This window comes from Neolamprologus brichardi, chromosome 5 (genome assembly GCF_056152115.1).
Source record: "Neolamprologus brichardi isolate AB-2024 chromosome 5, ASM5615211v1, whole genome shotgun sequence".
In the NCBI taxonomy this organism is placed as follows: domain Eukaryota; kingdom Metazoa; phylum Chordata; class Actinopteri; order Cichliformes; family Cichlidae; genus Neolamprologus; species Neolamprologus brichardi.
This window is the reverse complement of record NC_142108.1, coordinates 1,074,071-1,083,988: the sequence shown is the minus strand read 5'-3', so window position 1 is coordinate 1,083,988 and position 9,918 is coordinate 1,074,071. Positions and strand designations below refer to the sequence as shown.

The following is a 9,918-nucleotide window of genomic DNA, read 5'->3' as shown; positions in this document are numbered from 1 at the left end:
ACAGGATAAAAGACATGCTGTGGAAGAGAGACAGAGATTAATAACAGATATGATTCAATACAGAGAGGTCTATTAACACATAGTGAGTGAGAAAGGTGACTGGAAAGGAAAAACTCAATGCATCATGGGAATCCCCCGGCAGCCTACATCTATTGCAGCATAACTAAGGGAGGATTCAGGGTCACCTGGTCCAGCCCTAACTATATGCTTTAGCAAAAAGGAAAGTTTTAAGCCTAATCTTAAAAGTAGAGATAGTGTCTGTCTCCCGAATCCAAACTGGAAGCTGGTTCCACAGAAGAGGGGCCTGAAAACTGAAGGCTCTCCCTCCCATTCTACTTTTAAATACTCTAGGAACAACAAGTAGGCCTGCAGAGCGAGAGCGAAGTGCTCTAATAGGGTGATATGGTACTACAAGGTCATTAAGATAAGATGGGGCCTGATTATTTAAGACCTTGTATGTGAGGAGCAGGATTTTGAATTCAATTCTGGATTTAACAGGAAGCCAATGAAGGGAAGCCAAAACAGGAGAAATATGCTCTCTCTTTCTAGTCCCTGTCAGTACTCTTGCTGCAGCATTTTGGATTAACTGAAGGCTTTTCAGTGAGTTTTTTGGACATCCTGATAATAATGAATTGCAGTAGTCCAGCCTGGAAGTAATAAATGCATGAACTAGTTTTTCAGCATCACTCTGAGACAGGATATTTCTAATTTTAGAGATGTTGCGCAAATGGAAGAACGCAGTCTTACATATTTGTTTAATATGTGCATTGAAGGACATATCCTGGTCAAAAATGACTCCAAGGTTCCTCACAGTGTTACTGAAGGCCAAGGTAATGCCATCCAGAGTAAGAATCTGGTTAGATACCAAATTTCTAAGCTTTTCAGCGCCGAGTACAATGACCTCAGTTTTATCTGAGTTAAGAAGCAGAAAGTTAGTGGCCATCCAAGTCTTTATGTCTTTAAGACATTCCTGCAGTTTAACTAATTGGTGTGTGTTATCTGGCTTTATGGACAGATAGAGCTGGGTGTCATCTGCATAGCAGTGAAAATGTATGCTATGTCTTCTAATGATGCTGCCTAGGGGAAGCATGTATAATGTAAACAGAATTGGTCCTAGCACTGAACCCTGTGGAACTCCATAATTAACCTCAGTGTGTGAAGAGGACTCTCCATTTACATGCACAAATTGGAGTCTATTAGATAGATATGATACAAACCACTGCAGTGCAATACCTGTAATACCTACAGCATGTTCTAATCGCTCTAACAGGATATTATGGTCAACAGTATCGAATGCTGCACTAAGGTCAAGAAGGACAAGCACAGAGATGAGTCCACTGTCAGAGGCCATAAGAAGATCATTTGTAACCTTCACTAATGCTGTTTCTGTGCTGTGATGAACTCTGAAACCTGACTGAAACTCTTCAAATAAACCATTCCTCTGCAGATGATCTGTTAGCTGTTTGACAACTACTCTTTCAAGGATTTTTGATATGAAAGGAAGGTTGGAGATTGGCCTATAATTAGCTAAGACTGCTGGGTCTAGAGATGGCTTTTTGAGTAAAGGTTTAACTGCAGCCACCTTGAAGGCCTGTGGTACATAGCCGATTATTAGAGATAGGTTGATCATATATAAGATCGAAGAATTAATCAATGGCAGGACTTCTTTGAGCAGTTTTGTAGGAATGGGGTCTAAAAGACACGTTGATGGTTTGGAGGAAGTAATTATTGAAGTTAACTCAGAAAGATCGATTGGAGAAAAAGAGTCTAACTTAACATCAATGGAACTAAGAGTAGCTGTAGATAATATTACATCTGTGGGATGATTATTGGTAATTTTTTCTCTAATGATAAAAATTTTATTTGTGAAGAAGTTCATGAAGTCATCACTAGTTAACGTTAAAGGGATGGTTGGCTCAAAAGAGCTCTGACTTTTTGTCAGCCTGGCTACAGTGCTGAAGAGAAACCTGGGGTTGTTCTTATTTTCTTCAATCAGTGATGAGTAGTAAGCTGTTCTGGCTTTGCGGAGGGCTTTCTTATAAAGCAACAAACTATTTCTCCAGGCTAAATGATGATCCTCTAAATTTGTGACACGCCATTTCCTCTCCAGATTACGAGTCATCTGCTTTAGGGTACGTGTTTGAGAATTATACCACGGGGTCAGGTACTTCTGATTAGAGACCTTAGTTTTCACTGGAGCTACAGTATCCAGAGTCGTACGTAGTGAGGAGGTGAAATTATTAACAAGATAATCGACCTCTGTTGGGGTAACGTTCAGATAGCTGCTCTGCTCTGTGTTGGTACAGGGCCAATGATCGCCCTTGAAGGCAGAACGCGCTGGTTACGAGCCGGGAACGAGCTCACAAAGAGCACGCGCATTTTTTGCGGTCCGGAGCTGTAGGAGAAACAAGTTAACTCAGAGACACAGACTGATGCGACAAAACCAGTAAGTAGGTGTACAGCGTACACTGTAGTGTACAGCACACAGGAGTATTAGCTTATTACGTACACGTTGGTAAGCTGTCTTGTTGCAACTGACGAACTGAAACAAACGAGCGTGCTGTGTGTGCAACAGCGCGACAAACATTACCTGTCCTTTTATTAACTGCACAAGTAGTGCTGGTCATAGCTGCTGGCTACCTGTGTAAGGCTGTCATGGGTCTGTAGCTCTGTCACCGTTTTAGGGAACATATTTAGTTTTAAAGTAAGTTTCCGGGCTTTTCCTGCCTTTCTGGAAGGATTATATTTCACTAAAAAACGATCTAATATGCATGTCCACATAATTATGCATTATTATAATTCTAATATATTAAAAAATACACGCTGTATTTTAAAGAACATACATTAAGAAGCAGATTATATTAGATTTATATTTTAAATAAGACAAAATTTGGTTTTTACAGCAGTAAAATGATTTTATCTCTACAGTTTAAAAAAGCTTTGCCCCTGCACAGAGTGGATAGTGAAACAAATGGAATCATAAATACATTATTTCATATTTATTACTTCCCCCTCCTCATTGCTTTATTATTGTAGCTCTAGTAATAAATAATAATGTAAGGATTCTGGATTAGCACCGTGATGCCCATAATATATACAGTATTCTGAAGAAGGTCTAAAATGTGTGTGCGTGCATTTGTGTGTTTTATTTAGATGGATTAAAAAAAAATATATTACTCATGATATAACATTGTGCAGACATGGCTGGTAAGGACATGAGGAGGGAACAGTAGGCGCTGTGTGAGGCTACTAAAGGCAGTGCTATAACATTTTTCTGTCATCATTTTATTATAGATTAAGTGCAAGAGTTGTTAGGTGTGGATAATTAAATTATAGTTTATTGCAATAGCAAGTTGTGCCTTGTTCTCAGATAGACAGCAAGTGGAGAGTGATATATGAAATGATGGAATGGAAGGAAGAAGAGAAGCAAAGAGTGATTCACAGGCAGAGCCTAATTTATTTCTCAGTTTTTTGTTGCCTTATGTTTCCAAGCGCTGTCACCAATCTTTGCATTTTGTTATTATCTCATGACACTTGTTTAATCAGCTACCATCTCTCCTATGGACTTTTTACTGTCTACAGTCTCAGATCAACACAGCCCTGCCCTTCCCATATTAGATTCTTGATGAATGTGTGTTGTTGTTATTCAGCCTGGTTCAATGTGCCCCTTTTTAACTTTGAGCACCCGCCCCTTTAAACCTCTCTGCACGGCCCTGCTTCCAACTGATCCCAGACTCTGATCTTTCTAAACCTAACCAGCTTTGTTATGTGCCTGAACGACACCAAGAGGCAAAGCCACTATCTACGATGTTCTGTTTATTACCATAAGGATTCTACTTGTTGATATTTTAGAAATGTTTTTTTGTTTGTGCTGTAGTTATGTTGATTCCTTGTGTTTATTTTATTCTGACAACCTTTTCTTTCTTGTAATTCTTACTCTATGTAAGTTATTTCCATGTGATCTGACTTACTGTTTTGTTTTAGGAGGCCTTTGTCTCTTGTATCTGTTTTCAGTTTTACTTCCTTCATCTTATTTCCATTGATTAGTCTGTACCTTGTTTTTCCCAGCTGTGTCTCAACCCCCTTATTAGCCCTCAGTGTATTTAAAGTTTTGTCTCTCCTTTGCTTTTTGTTGGTGTGCCTGTTTACCTGATTTGTGTGTTTCTGTTTTTATTGTTTCATGCTCTTCGCGTACTTCTTAGTTAATGTTTAGTTTGTTGCGTTTAACTTCAAGCCCATCTGTGAGGCACACATTTGGTTCCTGTGTCTTGCTAGAATTACGAGAGCGTGTCCAATCCACGGTCCAGTGCGGTCTGTGAAGCCTGAGCCAACATGTCCTGTGTTACCGAAGTCTCCATTGTAGCCCTGAACTGTCCCTCAGTTTTGCTCTGGCCTCGGGCCGGCCCCCTCAGCTATTACTTGGCTTTGCACCACTTCGTAATTGGCCACCCAAACTGTCCTTCTGCTGGGCCAACCTCCTAAACTGTTTTACCTTCATTCCTGGAGTTTTTGCGTTTGTTTTCGCTTTGTGGGTGTACGGGCATGTGGGCTGTTGGTGGAAGAAGGGGAAGGGAGAGAAGCACAAACACTGTATAATCAAGTGTTTGTGCTTTATTTAGAAAAAAGACATTTTTATTATTATGAAACACTTTTTTCAGGAACTTTTGATTAAAATGTGTTCTCCCTGCAGATTCACAGCAATGTCTAGAGAAATACATGTTTCAGAGTGATATTCTGGATATACAGTATTCACTTAAAATTTGTTTTCTCTTTTTAATTCCAGTAACAAATCACAACAACAGTCGCCTCAAGGCGCTTTATATTGTAAGGCAGACCCTACAATAATACATTCAGAGAAAAACCCAACAATCATATGACCCCCTATGAGCAAGCACTTTGGCGACAGTGGGAAGGAAAAACTCCCTTTTAACAGGAAGAAACCTCCGACAGAACCAGGCTCAGGGAGGGGCGGGGCCATCTGCTGTGATTGGTTGGGGTGAGAGAAGGAAGACAGGATAAAGACATGCTGTGGAAGAGAGACAGAGATTAACAACAGATATGATTCAATGCAGAGAGGTCTGTTAACACATAGTGAGTGAGAAAGGTGACTGAAGAAGAAAAACTCAATGCATCATGGGAATCCCCCGGCAGCCTACGTCTATTGCAGCATAACTAAGGGAGGATTCAGGGTCACCTGGTCCAGCCCTAACTATATGCTTTAGCAAAAAGGAAAGTTTGAAGCCTGATCTTAAAAGTAGAGATAGTGTCTGTCTCCTGAATCCAAACTGGAAGCTGGTTCCACAGAAGAGGGGCCTGAAAACTGAAGGCTCTGCCTCCCATTCTACTTTTAAATACTCTAGGAACAACAAGTAGGCCTGCAGAGCGAGAGCGAAGTGCTCTAATAGGGTGATATGGTACTACAAGGTCATTAAGATAAGATGGGGCCTGATTATTTAAGACCTTGTATGTGAGGAGCAGGATTTTGAATTCAGTTCTGGATTTAACAGGAAGCCAATGAAGGGAAGCCAAAACAGGAGAAATCTGCTCTCTCTTTCTAGTCCCTGTCAGGACTCTTGCTGCAGCATTTTGGATTAGCTGAAGGCTTTTCAGGGAATTTTTTGGACTTCCTGATAATAATGAATTACAGTCGTCCAGCCTGGAAGTAATAAATGCATGAACTAGTTTTTCAGCGTCACTTTGAGACAGGATATTTCTAACTTTAGAGATGTTGCGCAAATGGAAGAACACAGTCTTACATATTTGTTTAATATGTGCGTTGAAGGACATATCCTGGTCAAAAATGACTCCAAGGTTCCTCATAGTGTTACTGGAGGCCAAGGTAATGCCATCCAGAGTAAGAATCTGGTTAGATACCATACTTCTAAGATTTTCAGGGCCAAGTACAATAACCTCAGTTTTATTTGAATTTAGAAGCAGAAAATTAGAGGCCATCCAGGTCTTTATGCCTTGAGACAGCAAAAACGCCCCAAACACCCCTAATTTGACGCGTGCACATTCGCACCTCAACGCGTGTCCAAGAAAACAAAATTGCATATTTTGATGCGCGTGAGGGAGGAATGTGGGAGGAAGTTGTGCCAGACGGTATCTTTGCAAGATGGCAGCTGTCGAGCTAGAGCTTGAAGAGAGAGTCTCTCTTCTCTATGTACTGTGGAGAGCAGAGCAGCGGCGTTGAGGACGTCCTCGCCGTACCTGGGTCCATCAGGTCCTCCAGAGGCGTGAGCAGTTTCGTGAGTTTCACCATTTGCTCCAGGAGCTGCGCCTGTATGACGGCCGATTCCAGCGATATCGCCGTCTTTCACTCGGCCAGTTTGAGGACCTGCCGTCCCGCGTTGGTCCCAGAATCGCCCGCCTAGACACCAACTACAGGCGCCCTGTCCATCCCGAGGTTAGTAAAAGTGTTTAATACGGTAGTCCTTTATTGATACCTGATCATCCCCCAGGTAGCAACGGCCATCTGGGACTGTCTAGTGGATGATTTCATGGCTGTGCCTTCACCTGGAGACTGGCGGTCCTTTGCAGAGGGATTCCAGGAGCGCTGGAACTTCCCTCTCTGCTGTGGAGCTCTGGATGGGAAGCACGTCCAGATGAAGGTACTTCCCAACTCAGGATCCATGTTCCACAACTACAAGGGAACTTTTTCCATTGTTCTCCTTGCGGTTGTGGATGCAAGGTATCGCTTCCGTGTTATTGATGTTGGGGGGTACGGGAGGACCAGCGTATTCTGGCCAACTCAACCTTTGGTCAGGCTCTTCGGGCTGGGACTCTCCATCTGCCTCCTGACCAGCCTCTACCTGGTGGAGAACACCGTGGAGCCCAGCCCCATGTCTTTGTGGCTGATGAAGCGTTCCCACTGTGGCGTGAGCTCATGAGGCCTTTCCCTGGACGCCTCCTCCCATTAGAGAAGAGGATCTTTAACTATCGCCTTTCCAGGGCCTGGATGATAGTGGAGGGTGCCTTTGGTGTCCTCTCCTCACAGTGGAGGTTGTATCTGCGCTCCATGGAGCTCCGTCCTGAAATTGCGATGAAGTGTGTGAAGGCGACGTGTGTTCTCCACAATTTTCTGCGCTGTTTGGACGAGAGAGGGGCACCTGCTGTGGTGGAGCCGTTGCAAGGCCTGGGTCGTGTAGCAGCAAACAACTCCTCCAGAGAGGCTGTCCCAGTGAGGGAGAAGTTCATGGCCCACTTCTCGGCAGAGGGAGCTGCGTCTTGGCAACCAAAGGAGTAGCCTGTTTGAAGTCCGAGTGACTTCCCCACACCGGCTCTTTTAAGAGCCACCCACAAACCTCTAAAGAGTGTTCCTGTCTTTTTAAATTTTTCTTAATAAATGGAGCTCTACTCAAAAATAAACTAACCTCTCTTTACTCTCTTAAGTAACTTGTCTTCACTATGTTCCTATATACAGTGTGGTGCAAAAGTTTGGGCAACCTTATTAATAGTCATTATTTTCCTGTATGAATCGCTGTTACAGTAAAAAGTGTCACTTACATATATCATATAGGAGACACACACATTGATATACACTATTTATTTCATTTCTCTTTTTTTGTGTTGCCAATGTATGCACCTGCGTGATTTTGTTTAAACAGTTATTGCACACTTTCTGTAAATCCAGTGAACTTCATTTCACTTCTCAAATATCACTGTGTGTGTCTCCTATATGATATATTTAACTGATATTTTTTATTGTAGCAACTAACGATTGGTACAGGAAAATAATTACTTTTCACAATGCTGCCCAAACTTTTGCATCCCACTGTATTAGTATATTTTGTCATTAGTATAATATGAAATAAATTCTACTTGTGTCAAGTCGTGTGTCAACATTTGCTGTGTAGTAGAACAGAGACGTTAGTCATTACAAATGTTTATTGGAAAAAATATATAAATTCATTAACAAAAACATTTATCATAAATATATGAAATTTAACTATTTACAGAGAGACAGGAATAAAAAGGACCCAGCTTGGAGTGGAAGAGCCTCAGGGAGAAGGAGGAGAAAAATAAGAACATTGTTTCTGCCCTGGAGAGCCGCTGCCTCATCAGAAAACTACTGATCATTAGGGTCCAATGTTTGCAAATTTAACACAGCTGTGCTGTTTTCAAAAGCTAATTTTGAAATTTCACGAATTCTCGTGTCTGAGGCGGCATGCTCTCCAGAGCAGGAACAAGGCAGCGGAGGAAATGTTCTGTTGGAGACGGGCGTGGCCTCTTCAGGGACTCCAGGATGACCAGCTCCACCGCCGATGGACCGTCCTGGGACCGCCTTCGAGCTGTCCTCCTCTGTGGGCCTGTAAAACACAACACAAAACAACACAAAGTAATGAGAAGGCTGCTACTAGATTGTCATTTTCAAAATTGAAAAACAGGATATAAACAGATTGGTTGTAGATATTTAGTAAAGGTGATCACAAGGGAATCCAAGCAAGTAAAAAGCTATCAGTGCTTGATGTTCATACCTGTGAGTGCAGCAGCAGGAGCTGAGGGACCAGGGACTGGGGAGCCAGGAGGAGAGAAGTTCTCCACGGTCCGCACCATATTACCGCTTGTCTCCCGCGGGGTGAGGAAGGGGTCCAGAAACCCCATGACCGCGAAGAACTTCCATCTCCTCCCCGATCCTGCTGCAGACCCACTCCTCTTCTCCTTCTCTGTCCTCTTCTCCTTATTAAACGTGTCCCTGAGGCTCTTCCACTTTCTCCTGCAGATGTCCTCTGAATAAACACATTATCTTGCTAGAAAGGTATTTGTACATCAGTGGGAAAATAGCGGGACCGTAGGCGGGCTTGCTAGCTTTTGCGCGGCTTCATCGGGTCAGTCTGAAAATGAAAAAGAAGAAGGAATGAACTTACCAGGTTGCCCGATCTCCTCACTTATGTGCCTCCAAGCTAGGTCCTTTTTATTCCTGTCTCGGTAGAAGTAGCAGCTAGCATCATATAGCTCTGGGTGATTAGCCACGGCACTGATGAGCTTTTCCTCCATACTGAATGAAGAATCAAGGGCTTTGGCTGGATCTGCCCCTTTGACCTAGGTCAGAGCCACGTCACCAGGCTCCTGATTGGTTGTTGCGGCGCGATTTGAGCTGGAGTTCAGATTTTTCCAACTGAGCGGTTGACGCGATATGCCCTTATGCACAAAATGCAACACAAAAACTGACACGCGTGGTTTTTTTCGCGAGTCAAACGTGCCAGACGCGCTACACTGATGCGCGTTTCAGGCGTTTTGGCATTTTCGCAAAGCAAATCTGCTTCCGAATTTTCGCGGGACCCGCAATCGCGCGTCATTGCGCTTTTCCATTGACTTTACATGTAAACCTGACGCTCTGGCCGCCTTTATCGCGTTCGGTGTGAACACACCGTTATTAATAATTAAGCTATAACAACATTTCATGAGGAACAAAAAGATTATCATAAAAACCTCCAAAGGTTGACTCTGTTCATCTGGACTTCGCGTTTTCAGCGTTTTCAGCGTTTTCCCACTGAAAACGCTAAAAACGCTATGTCCAGATGAACAGAATCAACCTTTGGAGATTTACTTACCTGGATGATTGAGGATGCATCAAGACATGATCAACAGAAATCAAAGATTAAAACTTGACAGATTGATGGTAACGTGTCTCATGAAAGCACCAGAAACATTAAAGTCATGTAAGACCCACATTGACCTCCTGAATTGTAGCGAGATGTCACAACAATAACAGACTTCACTGGAATTCTATCATTCCTCACAGTGACTAAGTCCTGACTACTGCTTCACACCCTTAACAAATGGGAATAACTGTCAAATTATTCATTTACCATATTATTCATCATCCTGTGCTTATAGGCAGGATCTGACTGAGTAGGAAGACTCACTGACAGTATTTAATGGCACATACTGAAAATGAAGTTTTGCTGACATCAC

The 9,918-nt window shown here is 42.7% G+C and overlaps 1 pseudogene; it reads left to right on the top strand.

The window, feature by feature from the left end:
• The first annotated feature begins 6,161 nt into the window (after positions 1-6,161).
• LOC148102677 (uncharacterized) lies at positions 6,162-7,266 on the top strand (annotated as a pseudogene).
• The last annotated feature ends 2,652 nt before the right edge of the window (positions 7,267-9,918 follow it).